Source organism: Mobula hypostoma, chromosome 17 (assembly GCF_963921235.1).
Source record: "Mobula hypostoma chromosome 17, sMobHyp1.1, whole genome shotgun sequence".
Taxonomy (NCBI): Eukaryota; Metazoa; Chordata; class Chondrichthyes; order Myliobatiformes; family Myliobatidae; genus Mobula; species Mobula hypostoma.
The window spans coordinates 64,597,832-64,616,317 of NC_086113.1; positions in this window are offsets into that span (position 1 = coordinate 64,597,832).

Sequence of the window (18,486 nt, forward strand, 5' to 3'; positions counted from 1 at the left end):
TAATTAGCCTACACAGTAACGTAAAAGACGAAATCCCTTCCATGAGTAATACCTATTCCAAAGTTCTATGAAGATTGTGTTTGCATGAACACAGCCTGTACACTTAGTGTAAGCAATAGTTATATATTGTGCACAATGAATTCAATGTAATCAATCTGTACTGGATTTTAATTATCAGTAAACAAAGTCTCAAATCCATTATGTATCTAATTTCCATGTTCCTTGATGTTGATGACTTCAGTTCATGCATTACCCACAGGGGTCAAAGCTGCTCACTTGTTTGGCCTCTTAACTTGGTCAAATGCAACTGGTCTGGAAGCCCCATCACACTGTTCCCATTCTTTTGCACTTACAAGAATCAACAGGGAGGTTTAAAACTTTCACTTCAAGATCATTAGTTTGCCGTGAAACTGAGCAGCCTACATCAACAGAGCTAATAGATGATTCAGTATAGTTTCTTCCTAATGTAGTTTTCAGTGATTTTATATCAGGCTATTCTGAGGTGAAACACTTATGAAAAATGGTTATTTTGGTAATAATCCATATTCAGCTGTTCTTTTTCTAAGTTCTCGATGTTCTGGACACTTTACAATGGAAAGAAGATATATTTTTTCTGTTGTGCTGCCCAGCTGTACTGTTCATGGAGGACTTCGTGTTTTTGACATTTTGCAAATTAATTTTGGCAGAAATTTGACCTATAAGCTAAGCAATGTAATTTTATTTTTAGCCTGAATGGAAGAGCTGCCTTTGCTTTCTGTTTACTGCAATTTCCTTCTTTTCCATCTAAAGAATTGGCATCATTTGGTGAAATTCATATGAAGGTATAATGTGAAGCTGGAAACACAAGTCCATTATTTTAATGATTAATGTGCTGGTTTGTAAATTGATCAATGCTTTAAACTCATAGACAGACTACCGAGACCGCAGATGATAGGTCCACTAAAGGGGTGAGTTAGTGCCTCTGTGATTACAAATCTTCTTTCTCTTCTGAGGTCAGAACATTGCAAAGTGCGTCATGAACAGAGGGGTATCCATGTTGTATCATTCAGGAAGTCTGAAGAGGTTGGGAGAAAAGTTTGGGATCAACCATTACGTTAAGCCATTTTGCATTTTTACATCCACTTTGATTTAGAAGAAAGGCAGAAAGGTTATTCCCAATGCCCCAAGGTTGGCAGCAGACCCACAGTCATCAAAGATAATCCAGTCATCATTACACTGTTACTTGTGGGATTATGCTGGCTACAAACTGGCTGCTGTGTTTCACTTTAAAAGCTTCGGAGTGGCGTTAAGTGCAGAGAGGAGATAAGAGATCACTCTGGAATTGTAAGACTTTCCTCTTTGTTAAACCCCTATGGAAATGTTCAGCATCTGACTCTGAGGAGGACGGAAGCTACCGGTCAGTAACAAGCCCCTTCCCTGTCACGGCTAGAAGTGTGAAGAGGTTTGGTATTGACCACTGTATCATAACCACAGTAAAACCCTGCGCTCTTTAAAGAGCCAATTCCCTTTTGGCCCTTAGAGACAACTTGCAGATTGAGGACATGAATTAGATTTCAGCTGGACTCTTCTGACACCCAACAATATTCCTTGTGATTCAGTCCAAGAACCTTAGGACACATATAGCACTAAGTGGATGATGTGCCAACAAGGGGCACAATGAATCCTCAGCACCATCCAAACTGCCCATTGAGGCTTTCACCAGCACAACTGTGTGGAAAGTCTCTTTGATCCAAAAGACAGTTTGTGGGTGTCTTCATTGAGCTTAGTCTTCAGTGCCACACTGGATTAGTGAATTTATCAGACAGGGCACACCACTGTGAAGCAAAATAAATTCCTGTCCAGTCCGATTGTGTGCCTTGGTTGGTTCGTCTTCAGACAGCTAAGAAACATTAGTTTCAGTCCTTGCTGACCAACCAGCTGGCAACACAATTTCATCTAATACCTCACATTTAACAAGTCACAAGTAAAGAGCTACAACTTTTAAGATACCTAGAATTTAACAGTATACTAATAGATATAATTTTTTAAATCATCCTCTTCCTAAAAGGGAAGAAGAAGGGAATGGGGTAGCGTGTAGAGAGAGAAAACAATCATAATTAAGTCAATGTTGTTTTACAGTAAAGGGGGAATGATATATTAAAAACAGCACACTAACAGGCTATTATTCAGGGGAATATTTATGAGCATTAACAAAAGTGTAAGTTATACAAAGGCAACAAATGTGAAAATACATTTCCTCATTGGCAGGGTTTCCTGCAGGAATTGTACATTGGCAGGATGAAGGTAATGCTTTGGATGTAATGTTTATGAAGTTTCAGAAGACATTTGAAAAGGTGTTGTTTGCAAAACTTCTTATAAAGCTTCAAATATCTGATACAAGTTGCTAGTACTCAGGACGGAGGAGAATTTAAAGGGGCCTGCCACAAGTTGAAATTTGACAGTTTGAAGTAAATGTACAGTATTATCAAACCCATATATATGTCTGCATACACTACCCTGAGATACATTTTCTTGTGGGCATTCATAGTAAATACAAAGAAGCTTAGCAGTATCAATGAAAGACCACACACAAGATGGACAAACGACCAGTGTGCAAAAGACAACAAACTGCAAATACAAAAAGAAGAAAAGACAATAAATACCGAGAACATGAGATGACGGCCCCTTGAAAATGAATGCTTAGGTTGTGGGAACAGTTCATTTGAGGTGAGTGAAGTTATCCCCTTTGGTTCAAGAGCCTTATGGTTGAGGGGTCATAACTGTACCTGAACCTGGTGGTGTGAATCCTGAGGCTCCTGTACCACCTCCCTGATGGCAGCAGCAAGAAGGGAGCATGGCCTGGATGGTGGGGGTCCCTGCTAATGGATGTCTCCCTTCTGAGTCAGCATTCTTTGCAGATGTGTTCAATGACACTACTGAAGCCTCTTCTCTTGGATATTAGACTTTTGATTGGAGGGACATCAGATTCAAGAAGCAGGAAAGAAATAAATGATGACAGGCAGTCAGAGGACTGTAAAAGCTGTAAACCTGATACCTTGATGGAATGGTCAATGGATATGGGTGGTGTGATGTTGCAGGGAGTGTGATATAATACAGATTAAGGGAAATAAAAAGGCATCCTGTCCAAAGATGCCGCTGAGTTTGGGAGAACAGGGATATCTTAGGGTTCCAGAACATAATTCTCTGAATCTGCCAATGCTACAGGCAGTTTTGTTTTAATATAAAGAGTGGTAGAAGATAGAAAACCTACAGCACAATACAGGCCTTCAGCCCACAGTGCTGTGCCGAACATGTACTTACTTTAGAAGTTACGTAAGGTTACCCATAGCACTCTATTTTCATAAGCTCCACATACCTGTCCAGGAGTCTCTTAAAAGATCCCATTGTATCTGCCTCCACCACTGTCGCCGGCAGCCCATTCCACGCACTCACCACTCTCTGCATAAAAGACTTACCCCGACATCTCCTCTGTACCTACTTCCAAGCACCTTAAAACTGTGGCCTCTCGTGCTAGCCATTTCAGCCCTAGGAAAAAGCCTCTGACTATCTACACGATCAATGCCTCTCATCACCTTATACACCTCTATCAGGTCACCTCTCATCCTCCGCCGCTCCAAGGAGAAAAGGCCAAGTTCACTCAACCTATTCTCATAAAGCATGCTCCCCAATCCAGGCAAAATGCTTGTAAATCTACTGTGCACAGTTTCTATAGTTTCTACATCCTTTCTGTAATGAGGTGACCAGAACAGAGCACAGTACTCCAAGTGGGGTCTGAGCAGGGTCCTGTATAGCTGTAACATTACTTCTCAGCTCTTGAACTCAATCCCATGGTTGATAAAGGCCAATACACCATATGCCTTCTTAACCACACCGTCAACATGCGTAGCAGCTTTGAGCGTCCTATGGGCTTGGACCCCAAGATCCCTCTGATCCTCCACACTGCCAAGAGTCTTACCATTAATACTATATTCAGCCGTCATATTTGACATACCAAAATGAACAACCTCACACTTATCTGGGTTGAACTCCATCTGTCACTTCTCAGCCCAGTTTTGCTTCCTATCAATGTCCCACTGTAACATCTGACAGCCCTCCACACTATCCACAACACCCCCAATCTTTGTGTCATCAGCAAATTTTCTAACCCATCCCTCCACTTCCTCATCCAGGTCATTTTATAAAAATCATGAAGAGAAGGGGTCCCAGAACAGATCCCTAAGGCACCCCACTGGTCACTGACCTCCATGCAGAATATGACCCGTCTGCAACCACTCTTTGCTTTCTGTGGGCAAGCCAGTTCTGGATCCACAGAGCAATATTCCCTTGGATCCCATGCCTCCCTACTTTCTCAATAAGCCTTGCATGGGGTACTTTATCAAATGCCTTGCTGAAATCCATATACACTACATCTACTGCTCTACCTTCATCAATGTGTTTAGTCACATCCTCAAAAAATTCAGTCAGGCTTGTAAGGCACAACCTGCCTTTAACAAAACCATGCTGACTATTCCTCATCATATTATGCCTCTCCAAGTGTTCATAAATAAGTGGTAAAATCCTGCCGTCATCTTACCAACCACTGAAGTAAGACTCACTGGCCTATAATTTCCTGGGCTATCTCTACTCCCTTTCTTGAATAAGGGAACAACATCTTCAACACTCCAATCCTCTGGAACATTTCCCGTCCCCATTGATGATGCAAAAATCTGGGTGGAGTTGATTGGAATAAGGGGAGAATAAATGGAAGTATTTGTGTAAAAAATGGGTGATTGATTGTAAGGATAGTCTTGATGGGTTGAAGGGCCTAGTTCTATGCTGCAGCTCCCTGTGACCTTCTGAGGGCATCTGGGAGTGTGCAGATCTGGGGGACTGGCAGGGAGCTAGGACAAAGAATTGATGGAATACTTCTTAAGGAGTTAACTCAGAAGTCAATAAATCTTGCGGTTCAACACACTGTTGTTTCAGGGTAAGTAACACAGGGATCCAGAGCCACCACCAGTTCTACGTTGTGATTTAAGGTTAACAAAACAGATCATAACTGCATTTTGTCAACTGTAATTAGCACTACTTTTGTGCATTTGGCTTCCTGTACACAAATGCAACTTAAAAATTCAGCTTTGTGAATCTCTCTGTGATCTCTATGAAGTTCCCAACAGTCAGGATGCATACATTCCCACTCCCTGGAGTTAGAATCGTTAATGCATAAGCACAATTATTTGAAGTAAAGCAGTTTCCATTCTAGCTGCCTGATGGACAATACACAACAAGCTTGCCATAAGTGCAGGAATTGCCGTTGGCTCTGTAACCAAGATATGAAGCAGCGCATTAAATATTATAATAAAAAAAATCCACAAGAAGGCAGTGATAAGTGCAGTAAGCAGTTTTTTAAAAGCTGGGACAATATTTCAGCATTAGTTTTGACAGCACTTGCCATTATATGTCCTATGACAAGGGCTCCAGTGAATATGACTGATATTAGGGGCTAAGATTTTATGTATATATTGGGTAATAAAACGATAATAGAGTCAGAAATGCAGGATCGGACAATCATACTGTGAAAATAGTTTATCAAACTTCTGAAAACTTTAAGAAATATTTGGAGCACAAAGTTACAACTTTTTGGAGCTGAAAGACTAGAATAATGCCAATGACAGAATTTGGCCTGTGTCAGACATGTTGAATAGATGTAGAATTAGCTGCTGGTGCATCATATGCAAGGGGCTGTGTAAAATTCACAGTGGTGGACCATTATCATTTGACAGCTCCGTAGCCAGAGCAAACCACAATGATCATTGTCTGTGCAAGTTAGAGGAGGGCAGGAAATTGAACACGATTGACTACCCTCAAGGCAGATTCCATTGCTTTTCATTCACTTATTGAACGTGATGTCCCTCACAAGACTGCAGTTTGCTGTGCATCTTTTATTTCTTTTGAACCTTGACAGTATTGGTTTATTGTCACATGTACCAAGATTCAGTGAAAGACTTACTTTGTGAGACATCTGAACGAATCATACTGCACATAAGTACACTGAGGTAGTAAAAAGGAAACCGGAATGCAGAATATACTGTTGCGAATACAGAGAAAGTGCAGTGCAGGTAGACAAATAAAGTGCAAGGGCCTCAACAAGATAGATTTGGAGATCGGGGGGGAAGTGAGTATGTGCTTAGACTGGAGGATGAAGTGTTAATCTAGTTGCCTGCTTTTCCTTGGATGGTCTAGAGCTTCTTGAGAGTAGTTGGAGCTGCACACATCCAGGCAAGTGGAGAGTATTTCATTACAGTCTTGACTTGAGTGTGGCAGATGGAGGAGAGCTTTGGAAACTCAATGTGTGAGCCAGGATGCGAGGCTCCTCACCCTCAGTTGTGGCCACATGGTTTCTGAGCAACACACACAAAATGCTGGAGGAACTCAGCAGCTCAGGCAGCATCTATGGAAAAGAGTAAACAGTCGGTACTTCAGGCCGAGAACCTTCATCAGAACTGACCTGATGAAGGGTATCGGCCCAAAGTATCAACTGTTTACTCTTTTCCATAGATGCTGCCTGGGCTGCTGAGTTTCTTCAGTATTTTGTGTGCAATGCTTTGGATTTCTAACAACTGCAGATTTTCTTGCACCATATGATTTCTGAGATTAGTCCATGTTGGTCAAAAATAAATTTTAAACTGAGAGTTGGAATTTTGACAAACTGACTGTTGTGGCCCTGAACATAAACCAAATTCAATTAACAAAGTCACAGATGTTTGTTTTTGATCTGTGGAGTGTTAGACAAGATTCAAAGGGGTCCGATACTGGTGTTGATACTCCTTCTGGGTGAATGTTGAGTAAGATCGCATTGTAAAAATAATTCAGTCTTGCACAATCATGAAGAAATAAGTGAAAAAGTCTGGCATCAAAAAGCAGAAAAATTCAACCCCCCAGATTTTAAAATTCAGCAGCTAGAGGTGAAAGCTTTTTGTGGTGACTAGAGATAAAGTTTTACGACTTAGAGGGAATATCACCTCACCCATTATTGGAGAGAGGAGAGGGTTGTGAGTGGAGGCACTGGTAAAGGATATAAAGTGGTGGCAAAGTGTCTAAACTATTGGTTTAGTTATCCTGAGATTACTTAATATATACAGTATAGTGAAATGATTCTCAGAGAAATAGAAGACCTAGATGGGATAAAAATTGGAGGTGTTAACACCAACAACATAAGATATGCAGACGATACCACCCTACTAGCAAGTGCTGCAGAAGACCTACGAAGCCTCCTAGACAAAGTAGTACAAACAAGTGCAGATTTTGGTCTAACCATCAACTGTAAAAAAACCGAATGTATGGTAATATCAAAACAGCAGGATACTCCCAACAGCCAATTGTACATCAGTAACCAAGAGGTTGAACAAAAGACTAGCTTTAATTACCTTGGTAGCTTTATAATCACAAGATGCTAGAAGTAAAGTAGAAATAAAAAGAAGAAATGCCATTGCTAAAACCAACTTCCAAAAAATGAACCATTTTTACCAACAGACACATTTCTATGACAACAAGGCTTTGGCTTCTAAAATGTTGTATCTGGTCAATCTTGCTGTATGCTTCCGAAACATGGACTATGACACTAGAACTCCAAAAGAAACTTAGGAGCAACAGAAATGTGGTTTCTTAGAAGAATGCTGAAAATATCATATAGAGATAGGGTAACTAATGAGACAGTACTCCAACGTGCCCATACAAAAAGATCTTTAATGAGAACACTAAATGAGAGGAAACTTAAATTCCTGGGCCATGTCATCAGAAAGGGAGAAATAGAATGCCTTACATTACAAGGCTGTATGCCTGGGAAACGCGGAAGAGGAAGGCAAAGAAGAAAATATATGGACACTGTGAAAGAACTAACAGATCTAAGTGTGCGAGATATCATTGACGCTGCGAGGGATCGTTCGATGTGGAGAGCCACGATCGCCCAAGCGTGTAATGTGCAAGGCACATGAAGAAGAAGAATCTCAAGAGTTCAGTGAACAATTGAAAGACCCGGGTGCAGTATGTAAATTGTGGAATTTAGATTCAATCAAAAATCTTTAATCTTTAATAATCTTTTAAAATAACAGTCTTAATAATAGTATTCATGAAACTGCTAGATAATGGTTAAAATCACATCTGGTTTACTAGGAAGAGGTACAGTCGACGTTTTGGGCGGAGACCCTTCGTCAGGACTAACTGATTCAGTTAGTCCTGACGAAGGGTCTCCGCCCGAAACGTTGACTGTACCCCTCTTCCTAGAGATGCTGCCTGGCCTGCTGCATTCACCAGCAACTTTTATGTGTGTTGCTTGAAATTCCAGCATCTGCAGATTTCCTCGTGTCTGGTTTACTATTGCCTTTCAGGAAAGGAAATCCCCATTTCTTTATATGCCTTAGTCAATAGAAATAACGAAGCAAGACAACATGTTCAGAAGAGTTAGGAATTGGGCGATAACTGCAGCCTTTACCAGCAGTGGTCTCATCCCAGACAAGGATGAAATTATTTTAAGAATGGGTGGAACCTGAGGCTGTGTTTCTTTATGATTCAGTCCATGGGAAGTGAGTGGATGAGGGATAGAAGAAGAATACCCGGGTAACAGCGCTGGAGTGGAAAGAGAAATCATTGCGAGTGACTCTCACTTAATACTGGAAGGATGGAAAAAGAAGACGGGAGAGACTGATTAAGACATTGCCATAAGGACAGAAAATTGTGGGAATACTGAGACAGGCAGCATCTGTGGAGAGAAACAGAGTCAGTGTTTCAGGTTGAAATGAAAATCAGAAGAATAGAATCAGAATCAGGTTTATTGTCACTGACTTAGATGGCGTGAAACGTTGTTTTGCGGCAATAGTAGAGTGTTAAGAAGTGAAATTACTATAAAATACAAAATAACTAATAGCACAAGCAATAATGAAGTAGCGTTCATGGGCCATTCATAAATCTGATGGCGCAGGGCACAAAGCTGCCTCTGAATCATTGAGTGTGGGTCTCCAGGGTCAGTCTGTCAGTCTGTCTGTCTGTCTCTCAGCATCCTCCTTTATTTTTCTCACTCAGCATTTATTTTGGACTCTACCTATCTCTACTTTCCTACCCCAACCTTAACTCCCAGCTCTTCCCTAGCTACTGCCCACCCACCACTGTTTACACGCCTCAGGACGGCACTGTGCGTTATCAGCCTATCCCTGACACACAGCCCTCTGCCCGAGAGACTGGGAAGAAACTCCAGTTCCTTGATACACTACCTGTGCCCTTTGGGTGAATAGGAGGGGGTGGATGGAATGGAAAGGTACAAACTATATCGGCATGTCCGTACTCAACAGCTTCTATCCTCCTGTTATGAGATTATTCAGTGTTTCCCTATTATGATAAGATGAACTCTTGACTTCACTGTTCACCTTGTTATAGTCTAACACTTTATTGTCATCCTGCACTGCGCTTTCTCTGAAGCAGTAACACTTTATTCTGCATTCTGTTATTAATTTTCCCTTGTACTATCTCCAACCTCGACGTACTGATATGGTGGACTGAACTGTACGGATGGCACGTAAAACAAAGTATTTACATGTCACATGTCACAATAATAAACCAATTTACCAATTCATCCTGACTGTTAATCTGATGCTAAAACTTCACAAATGCCTCTATCACCTTCAGATAGCTCTCTTTCATTTACTTCAACACATTCAGCCACCTTCTCTACAATTTAAGACTAACTGGTTTTCTCCCTTGAAAATCAAAAGGCTGGGAAGGATTCATGACCTCAAACACACATGGTTTCCCCTTCACCAATATTGCCTGGCCTGTTGACTGTTTCCAATATTTTTTGTTTTTATCTCAGTTTTCTCACTTCTGCAGATATTTCTGTTTCTCTTCTATTTCAATATATTGTTGATCAGCTCTCCTCATCCAACCTTCAGTGACCATGAAATGATCTGAAACCCTGGTGGTACTGCCATAACCTGCCTGAGTCATCATTGATCATTGATGGTCCTGGTTAAGCAACAACTCAATTTTTAACATCTTCATCCATTTTTCAAAATCCCTGGATTTGCACCTTTCTACCTCTATAATCTCCTGCAACCATATAATCCTCTGAGACGTCTGCTCTGCCCTCTTGGTTACCACCTGGTATTCTAGTACCAGCTTCAGCTGCCATGATTGCGATTTCCACAATTCCCAAGCCTTTCCACCTCTTGCAGCCCGTTCTGCCTTTAAATTACTCCTCAAATACATCCCTCGAACAAAGTAGTTGGTGTTCCCTCACAGAACCTCTGCATGAGCAACACACACACAATGCTGGAGGAAATCAGCTGGCCAATGAAAAAGAGTACAGCTGACATTTCTGGCTGAACCCCTTCGGCAGGACATGCTGAGTTCTTCCAGCATTTTGTGTGTTTTGCTTGGATTTTCTCTTGTTTGTGATTGGAGCTCTGCATGAGTCTGGGTCAAATGCCATCTATAAATTTGCTGACAATACAACCCTTGCTGGCAGAATTTCAGTTGGTGATGATAGGGTGTAAAATAGCAAAATATATCAGCTAGTTGAGTGGTGTTGCAGCAGCAACCTTGCACGTAACGTTAGTAATACCAAAGAGCTGATTGTGACTTCAGAAAGAGTAAAGACATGGGAACACACACCAGTCCTCATACAAGGATCAGAAGAGGAAAGTGTGAGCAACTTCAAGTTCCTGGATGTCGGTGTCCCTGAGGATCAGACCTGGACCCACCATGTCGATGCAGCTACAAAGAAGGCACGACAATGCTATATGTCATTAGGAGTTTGAAGAGATTTGGTATGTCACCGAAAACACTCACAAATTTCTACAGGTGTACTGTGGGAGCATTCTAACTGACTGCATCACCATCTGGTACTGGGGTGGGATCAAAATAAGCTGCAGAGAGCTGTAAACTTAGTCAGCTCCATCATGGGCATTAGCCCTCGTAGTATCCAGGACATCTTCGAGGAGCAATGTCTCAAAAAGGCAGCGGGCAGCAATGGGGACGCCTATCATCCAGGTCATGCCTTGATCTCATTGCTACCACTGGGAAGGAGGTACAGAAGCCTAAAGCACACACTCAGTGATTCACAAACAGCTTCTTCCCCTCTGCTGTTGGATTACTGAATGGACTATTAACCCATGAACACCTCACTACTTTTTTATTTCTATTATTGCACTACTTATTTAATTTAAATATTTTATATATAGATATATATATTCACGGTTATTTCTATTACTATGTATTGCAATGTACCACTGCTGTAAAGGTAACAAATTTCACAACATATGCCGGATTCTGATTATTTTATTTGGTGACACTCTCAGACAGTGCTGTGGGAATGTATTTCCTGTATTCTCAGAAGTATAACAACGTAAATGGTCATTGTGATCACTGGAAGTCAAATGAACACAAGAAAACTTGAACACAGGAGCAGCTGCAGGCCATTTTGCCCCTCAGCCTGTCCCATCATTCAATATGGTCATGACTGATCTCCGCTGACCCCAATCTCTTATGTGCCAGTTTCACACAACCCTTTAATTCTCTGATGTTCAAGTTGCTATCTATCTCCTCCTCAAATATGGAAAAGCAAGAGAGTGAAGATGCTGGAATCTCGAGCAGCAAACAAGCTGCTGGATGAACTCATCGGGTCGAGTGACATCTGTTCGGGGGAGGACCAGCAGCTTGTTGTTCCATATTAAAGAGGTAATACATGCAGTGCAGGAAATAGTCTGGAAAGACAACAGATTAGCTACATTGATGAATAAAGATATACATATTATTAAGTTACTGAAAAAAAGACAATTATATAATGAATACAGAAAAAAGGTATACCTTTTGCCAATCAACTTTCCAGCACCTAGCTCCATCCCCCCCCCCGCCCCTGTCTTCTCCTATCATTTCAGATCTCCCCCTCCCCCTGCCACTTTCAAATCTCTTACTAGCTCTTCTTTCAGTTAGTCCTGACGAAGGGTCTCGGCCCGAAATGCCAATTGTCCCTCTTCCCAGAGATGCTGCCTGGCCTGCTGCGTTCACCAGCATTTCGTGGATCATGTTTTATTAATATGCTGGAGTTCTATGAAGAGGAAACTAAAATTTATGATAACAATGTAGTGATGATATCAGTTACTTGGACTTCCAGAAGGCTTATCACAAGGTGCCCGACAAGAGTGATAATCAAGTTACACAAGCTGGGGATTCAGGGTGCAGAATGGCTCAAAAACAGAAAACAACGAGTTACGGTGAGAGGATCATTGTCACTCCTAGAAGATGTTAAAAGTGAGATTCCACAGGGATCAGCTTTGGGGTTATTGCTGTTTTTAATTTACACTAATGATTTTTAATAAGCACATAACAAATAAATTGGTAAAGTTTGCAGATGACACAAAGTTAGAGGGATGGCCTGATAACATTCAGGCAATGGAATCGATATAATTAGATGTAAACAAATTCCAGATGAATGGCAGATGAAACTTCAAGTAAATGTAAAATATTATATATAGGAAGTAGAAATACTAGATATAAATAAACAATGAGGGGTCTTGAGTTAGACAGTGCACTGTATGAGAAGGATTCGGGCACCCTATCACTATCACTATCAACATCTAGACAGTGCTCAGAAACCATTTGGAAGGCTAATAGAATGTTGGACTATATAATGCACTCAGTTCAAGTCTGGAGATGTTCTCCTTAAGCTGTAAGAATGTATTTGTGAGGCCACACCTTGAGTATTGTGTACGATTTTGGTCTCTGTATTGTGTGAGGCACTGGAGAGAGTTCAGGGAGGGGCAACTAGACTCATTCCAGGTCTGTGGGGTATGAGAATTGAAGAAAAAATTTAAAGAATTAAATCTTTTTAGTCTAAGTAGACATAGAATGAGAGAAGACATGACAGAAGTGCTCAAAATCATTAAGGGTATAAGTAAGGTGATACCAGCTGCTACTTCAAAATTAATCCGTCATCGAGGACACAGGGCCATAGGTGGAGACTGGTTAAAGGGAGATTTCAGACTAACATCAGGAAGCATTTCTTTACACAGCGAGTTGCAAACACATGGAACAAACTACCTGGTTGTGTGGTTGAGAGTCATACTTTACTTTGCTTCAGTATTCATTATGGAAAAGAATCTTGGCGATTGTAAGGATGACTTGCAGCAGACTGAAAACTTTGAGCATGTAGATATTAAGGAAGAGGATGTGCTGGAGCTTTTGGAAAACATCAAATTGGACAAGTCACCGAGACCAGACAGGATGTAACCCAGGATACTATGGGAAGCAATGGAGGAGATTGCTGAGCCTCTGGCGATGATCTTTCCATCATCAATGAGGATGGGAGAGGCTCCAGTGTCACGAAGGGGTGCTGGGAACGGACCCAAATGGGAGACACAGACATTGAAGTACAAGGAACAGGACTTGACTAGAGTAGGGACGTGACAGGATACAGGCAAGAAACAGGGACAAGAACGCAGACTTGGGCTAGGGAAAGTGGGACCAGGACTAGAAACCATGGACTCGGAGACAAGGCATTGACTCCGAGCCCAAGACTGGACAAGGACCCAGGGCCTGGGTCTTGCCTTGGGCTCGGACCCCAGAAGAAGACCCCATGGCTTCGGGACAGGACATGGCTGGGTTCTAGAAGCCTGAGCTTGGCTGCAGGCTGGGGTCTTGGGTTCTTGGAACTTGGCTGCGGGATCCTCGAGGCTAGGGTTCTTGGAGCTTGGCTGCAGGGTCCTCAAGGCTAGGGTTCTGGGAGCATGGCTGTGGGATCCTCGAGGCTAGAGTTCTTGGAGCTTGTCTGTGGGATCCTCGAGGCTAGGGTTCTTGGAGCTTGGCTGCAGGATTGTCGAGGCTAGGGTTCTTGGAGCTTGGCTGCGGGATTGTCGAGGCTTGGGTTCTTGGAGTTTGGCTGTGGGATCCTCGAGGCTAGGGTTCTTGGAGCTTGGCTGCAGGATTGTCAAGGCTAGGGTTCTTGGAGCTTGGCTGTGGGATCCTCGAGGCTAGGGCTCTTGGAGCTTGGCTGTGGGATCCTCGAGGCTGGGGTTCTTGGAGCTTGGCTGTGGGATCCTCGAGGCTAGGGCTCTTGGAGCTTGGCTGTGGGATCCTCGAGGCTGGGGTTCTTGGAGCTTGGCTGCAGGATTGTCGAGGCTAGGGTTCTTGGAGCTTGGCTGCAGGATTGTCGAGGCTAGGGTTCTTGGAGCTTGGCTGTGGGATCCTCGAGGCTGGGGTTCTTGGAGCTTGGCTGTGGGATCCTCGAGGCTAGGGCTCTTGGAGCTTGGCTGTGGGATCCTCGAGGCTAGGGTTCTTGGAGCTTGGCTGCAGGATTGTCGAGGCTAGGGTTCTTGGAGCTTGGCTGCGGGATTGTCGAGGCTTGTGTTCTTGGAGCTTGGTTGTGGGATCCTCGAGGCTAGGGTTCTTGGAGCTTGGCTGCAGGATTGTCGAGGCTAGGGTTCTTGGAGCTTGGCTGCAGGATTGTCGAGGCTTGGGTTCTTGGAGCTTGGCTGTGGGATCCTCGAGGCTAGGGTTCTTGGAGCTTGGCTGTGGGATCACCGAGGCTTGGGTTCTTGGAGCTTGGCTGCGGGATTGTCGAGGCTTGGGTTCTTGGAGCTTGGCTGCGGGATTGTCGAGGCTAGGGTTCTTGGAGCTTGGCTGCAGGATTGTCGAGGCTTGGGTTCTTGGAGCTTGGCTGCAGGATCGTCGAGGCTTGGGTTCTTGGAGCTCAGAGACAGACTGGGAACTGAACATTAACATAGAGCCAGGACTTATCCTTCAACAAGCTGGGACTCATCTTTAACAGGATATTAACATGAGACAGGACAGAACATACATATAGAGCTGGGACTTACCCTAAGACAAACCAGGACTCTACTTCATCTCCACACCAAGGTGGGACAGGTCTCTCCATCAGATAACGGCAGAACAGCCAAACCTACCCAACAGAGGCAAGGACAAGACAAGACAGATCCCCCCACAGGGCAACAGCAAAATGGCCTGACTTACCCCACGGAGGCAAGGACAAGACAAGACAAGATAGGACCCTCCACAGGGCAACAACAGAACAGTCTGACTTACCCCACAGAGGCGAGGACAAGACAAGACAGATCCCCCCACAGGGCAACAGCAAAACGGCCTGGCTTACCCCACAGAGGTGAGGACAAGAAGAGACAAACACCAAAGAACAACAGACAGTTCCATCTCAGCTCCAGGGAAGCTCCGAGTCTCAGTTCAGCCAGCAACATCAGCTGGCTATGGAAACAGCTGGATCCCTACCTAGCTCAGAGTAGCTGGCAGCCACTCAGCTGTCCCAGGAAACAGCCAAATCCATAACTCAAAGACTACTCCAATGAGTGGCAACCAGGCTCCAAGAAGCAGTGGTCCTCCAACCAGGCCTAGAGATCATGAATGGTTTCACTAGCCTTCCATCAGCAGGTTGCTCCAAGGGGGACTGACAAGACAAACCAGCAGCCCACATTCAACCCCAAGGCTACTTATATTCCAAGCCCAAAGATGGGAATCAGGTGCCTATGACTAACTCAACCAAACGAGGGACAGCTGGAAGACCCAGAGTCCTGAGTCCACAGATTGGACCGTGAACCAGAATATGGACTTCATGGACTGAACCATGACATCCAGAGGATTGGAGGGTTGTGGATGTTGTTCCTTTATTCAAGGAAGGGGGTAGGGATAGTCCAGGAAATTATAGACCAGTGAGTCTTACTTCAATGGTTGGTAAGTTGATGGAGAAGATCCTGAGAGGCAGGATTTATGAACATTTGAAAAGGCATAATATGATTAGGAATAGCCAGCATGGCTTTGTCAAAGGCAGGTCGTGCCTTATGAGCCTGACTGAATTTTTTGAGGATGTGACTAAACATATTGATGAAAGTAGAACAGTAGATGTAGTGTATATGGGTTTTAGCAAGGCATTTGATAAGGTACCCCATGCAAGACTTATTGAGAAAGTAAAGAGGCATGGGGTCCAAGGGGACATTGCTTTGTGGATCCAGAAATGGCTTGCCCACAGAAGACAAAGAGTGGTTGTAGACGGGTCATATTCTGCATGGAGGCTGGTGACCAGTGCTATGCCTCATGGACTCTTTGTGATTTTTATAAATGACCTGGATGAGGAAGTGGAGGGATGAGTTAGTAAATTTGCTGATGACACAAAGGTTGGGGGTGTAGTGTGGAGGACTGCCAGAGGTTACAGTGAGACATTGATAGGATGCAAAAATGGGCTGCGAAGTGGCAGATGGAGTTCAACCCAGATAAGTGTGAGGTTGTTCATTTTTGTAGGACAAATATGATGGTAGAATATAGCAATAATGGCAAGACTCTTGGCAGTGTGGAGGATCAGAGGGATCTTGAGGTCTGAGTCCATAGGCACTCAAAGTTGCTACGCAGGTTGACCCCGTGTTAAGAAGGCATACAGTGCATTGGCCTTCATCAATCGTGGGATTGAATTTAGGAGCCGGGAGATAATGTTGCAGCTATATAGGACCCTGGTCAGACCCCACTTGGAGTACTGTGCTCATTTCTGGTCGCCTCGCTACAGGAAGGATGTGGAAACCATAGAAAGGGTGCCGAGGAGATCTACAAGGATGTTGCCTGGATTGGGAAGTATGTCTTATGAGAATAGGTTGAGTGAACTCAGCCTTTTTTCTTTGGAGCGACAGAGGAGGAGAGGTGACCTGATAGAGGTGTACAAGATAATGAGAGGCATTGATCGTGTGGATAGTCAGAGGCTTTTTCCCAGGGCTGAAATGGCTAGCACGAGTGGGCACAGTTTTGAGGTGCTTGGAAACAGGTACAGAGGAGATGTCAGGGGTAAGTTTTTTACGCAGTGAGTGATGAGTGTGTGGAATGGGCTGCCGGCGGTAGTGGTGGAGGCGGAAACGATAGGGTCTTTTAAGAGACTCCTGGATGGATACGTGGAGCTTAAAAAAATAGAGGGCTATGGGTAACCCTAGGTAATTTCTAAGGTTATGACATGTTCGGCACAGCTTTGTGGGGCAAAGGGCCTATATTGTGCTGTTGGTTTTCTATGTTTCTATGTTCTAAACTCGATAGCTATTTCATCACACTATGTGAATAGAATTTGGCAAGCTTTGTTGGGCAGAATGGTCTGATTCTGTCAAAAACTTTATAGTGTTGTAATGTTCTGATTAAATATGTCTAATAATCTGGCCTCCTCCGCCTAGTGTCAAATGCGTTTCCTTTTGTCAAAAAGAACAGTTTCACCGCAATGTTCCAAACGCCAACAAGTAGTCCCGATATTATATCGCCTATCCTGAAGCCGGCTTCACCAGCACCGGGCGTGTTCAGCGTTCTGGGGCAGTTCAGTTTCTTTGGGTGTACAGACTGACGCTAGGAAATTGCTTCGCTTTTCTGACCAAATGTACAGTATTCGAACATCTTCAGATTGACAATGGTTAGGCAAAGATATTGGTTGTGCATTTCGAAATGAAGCTGAACATTTCCCGCAGGAACGTTTGACTGAATAGGTGCGCTCCGGCTGCCAGTTACAGCAGAAATGCAATTTCGAATTAAGCAAAATATTTAACTGCGCTCTAGTATATCTCAAATCTTGCCCGAGCCTTTACTCTGATATTATGGCAGTTTTCTTTTTAAAAAACGTAATAGATATTTTAATTGAGATGTTAATGATTGTCGCGTTTCGGGCGTGCCAAATGATCAGAATACAGATTCACACTGTTCTGAGATTAAGGCCTGCGTTCACCAGATGGGATAAATCAATATCATTTCGCCGATTTATGTGCGGTCATGTTGGGGGGGTGGGGGGGATTGGACGTCCGTGGTTTAATGAGGAGAAAGGCGCATTATCTCCCCCGGTGAGCACTCGTGAAGATCGTGTCTTATCTTGTCATCGGCGTTGGGAAATAATAAAGCTGGCGTTTTCAGCATTTCACGCCGCTCTTAAATGGGGTTTAAGAACCCCATCACCTGACAAATTATTCAAAGGCTGCAGCAACACTGCTAAATTTAAACTAGGCTACTGTTTAGTGAAATCTTAAAAAGGCTAAAAACTAATTTAGTATTGAGATATTTTTGTGTTCCTGCATAAGGGTCTCTGCTTCACTATGGAATCTGTATTACAACATATGTGCGTCCCACCCAAAATTTGAAAAGTGTCGGAACTGTCCGGAGGGGTGAATTCCAATCTCACGTCTACCTTCCGATGCTGTTTTGACTGGAATGTGAAATGTCCAAGGGAGTGGCACTCCCGTCAGCGCCGAAATCTAACCACTATGCACAAGAACCTCAGTGTTTAAGTGGACTGGAGACAGTGATGGTGGAGCGAGCGAGAATGCGGCGGTGGGAAGGAATGCAGGGTGAATTCTCCCTGCTTTAGCATCCATGGAGACAATTAGGACGGTTGTCAGGCAGACAGCGGTGCGCCGTAGATACAAGTGTCTGTGCTTGAGATTACATCTGAACACGCCACTCCACAGCATCCCAAGGCAGAGGGAG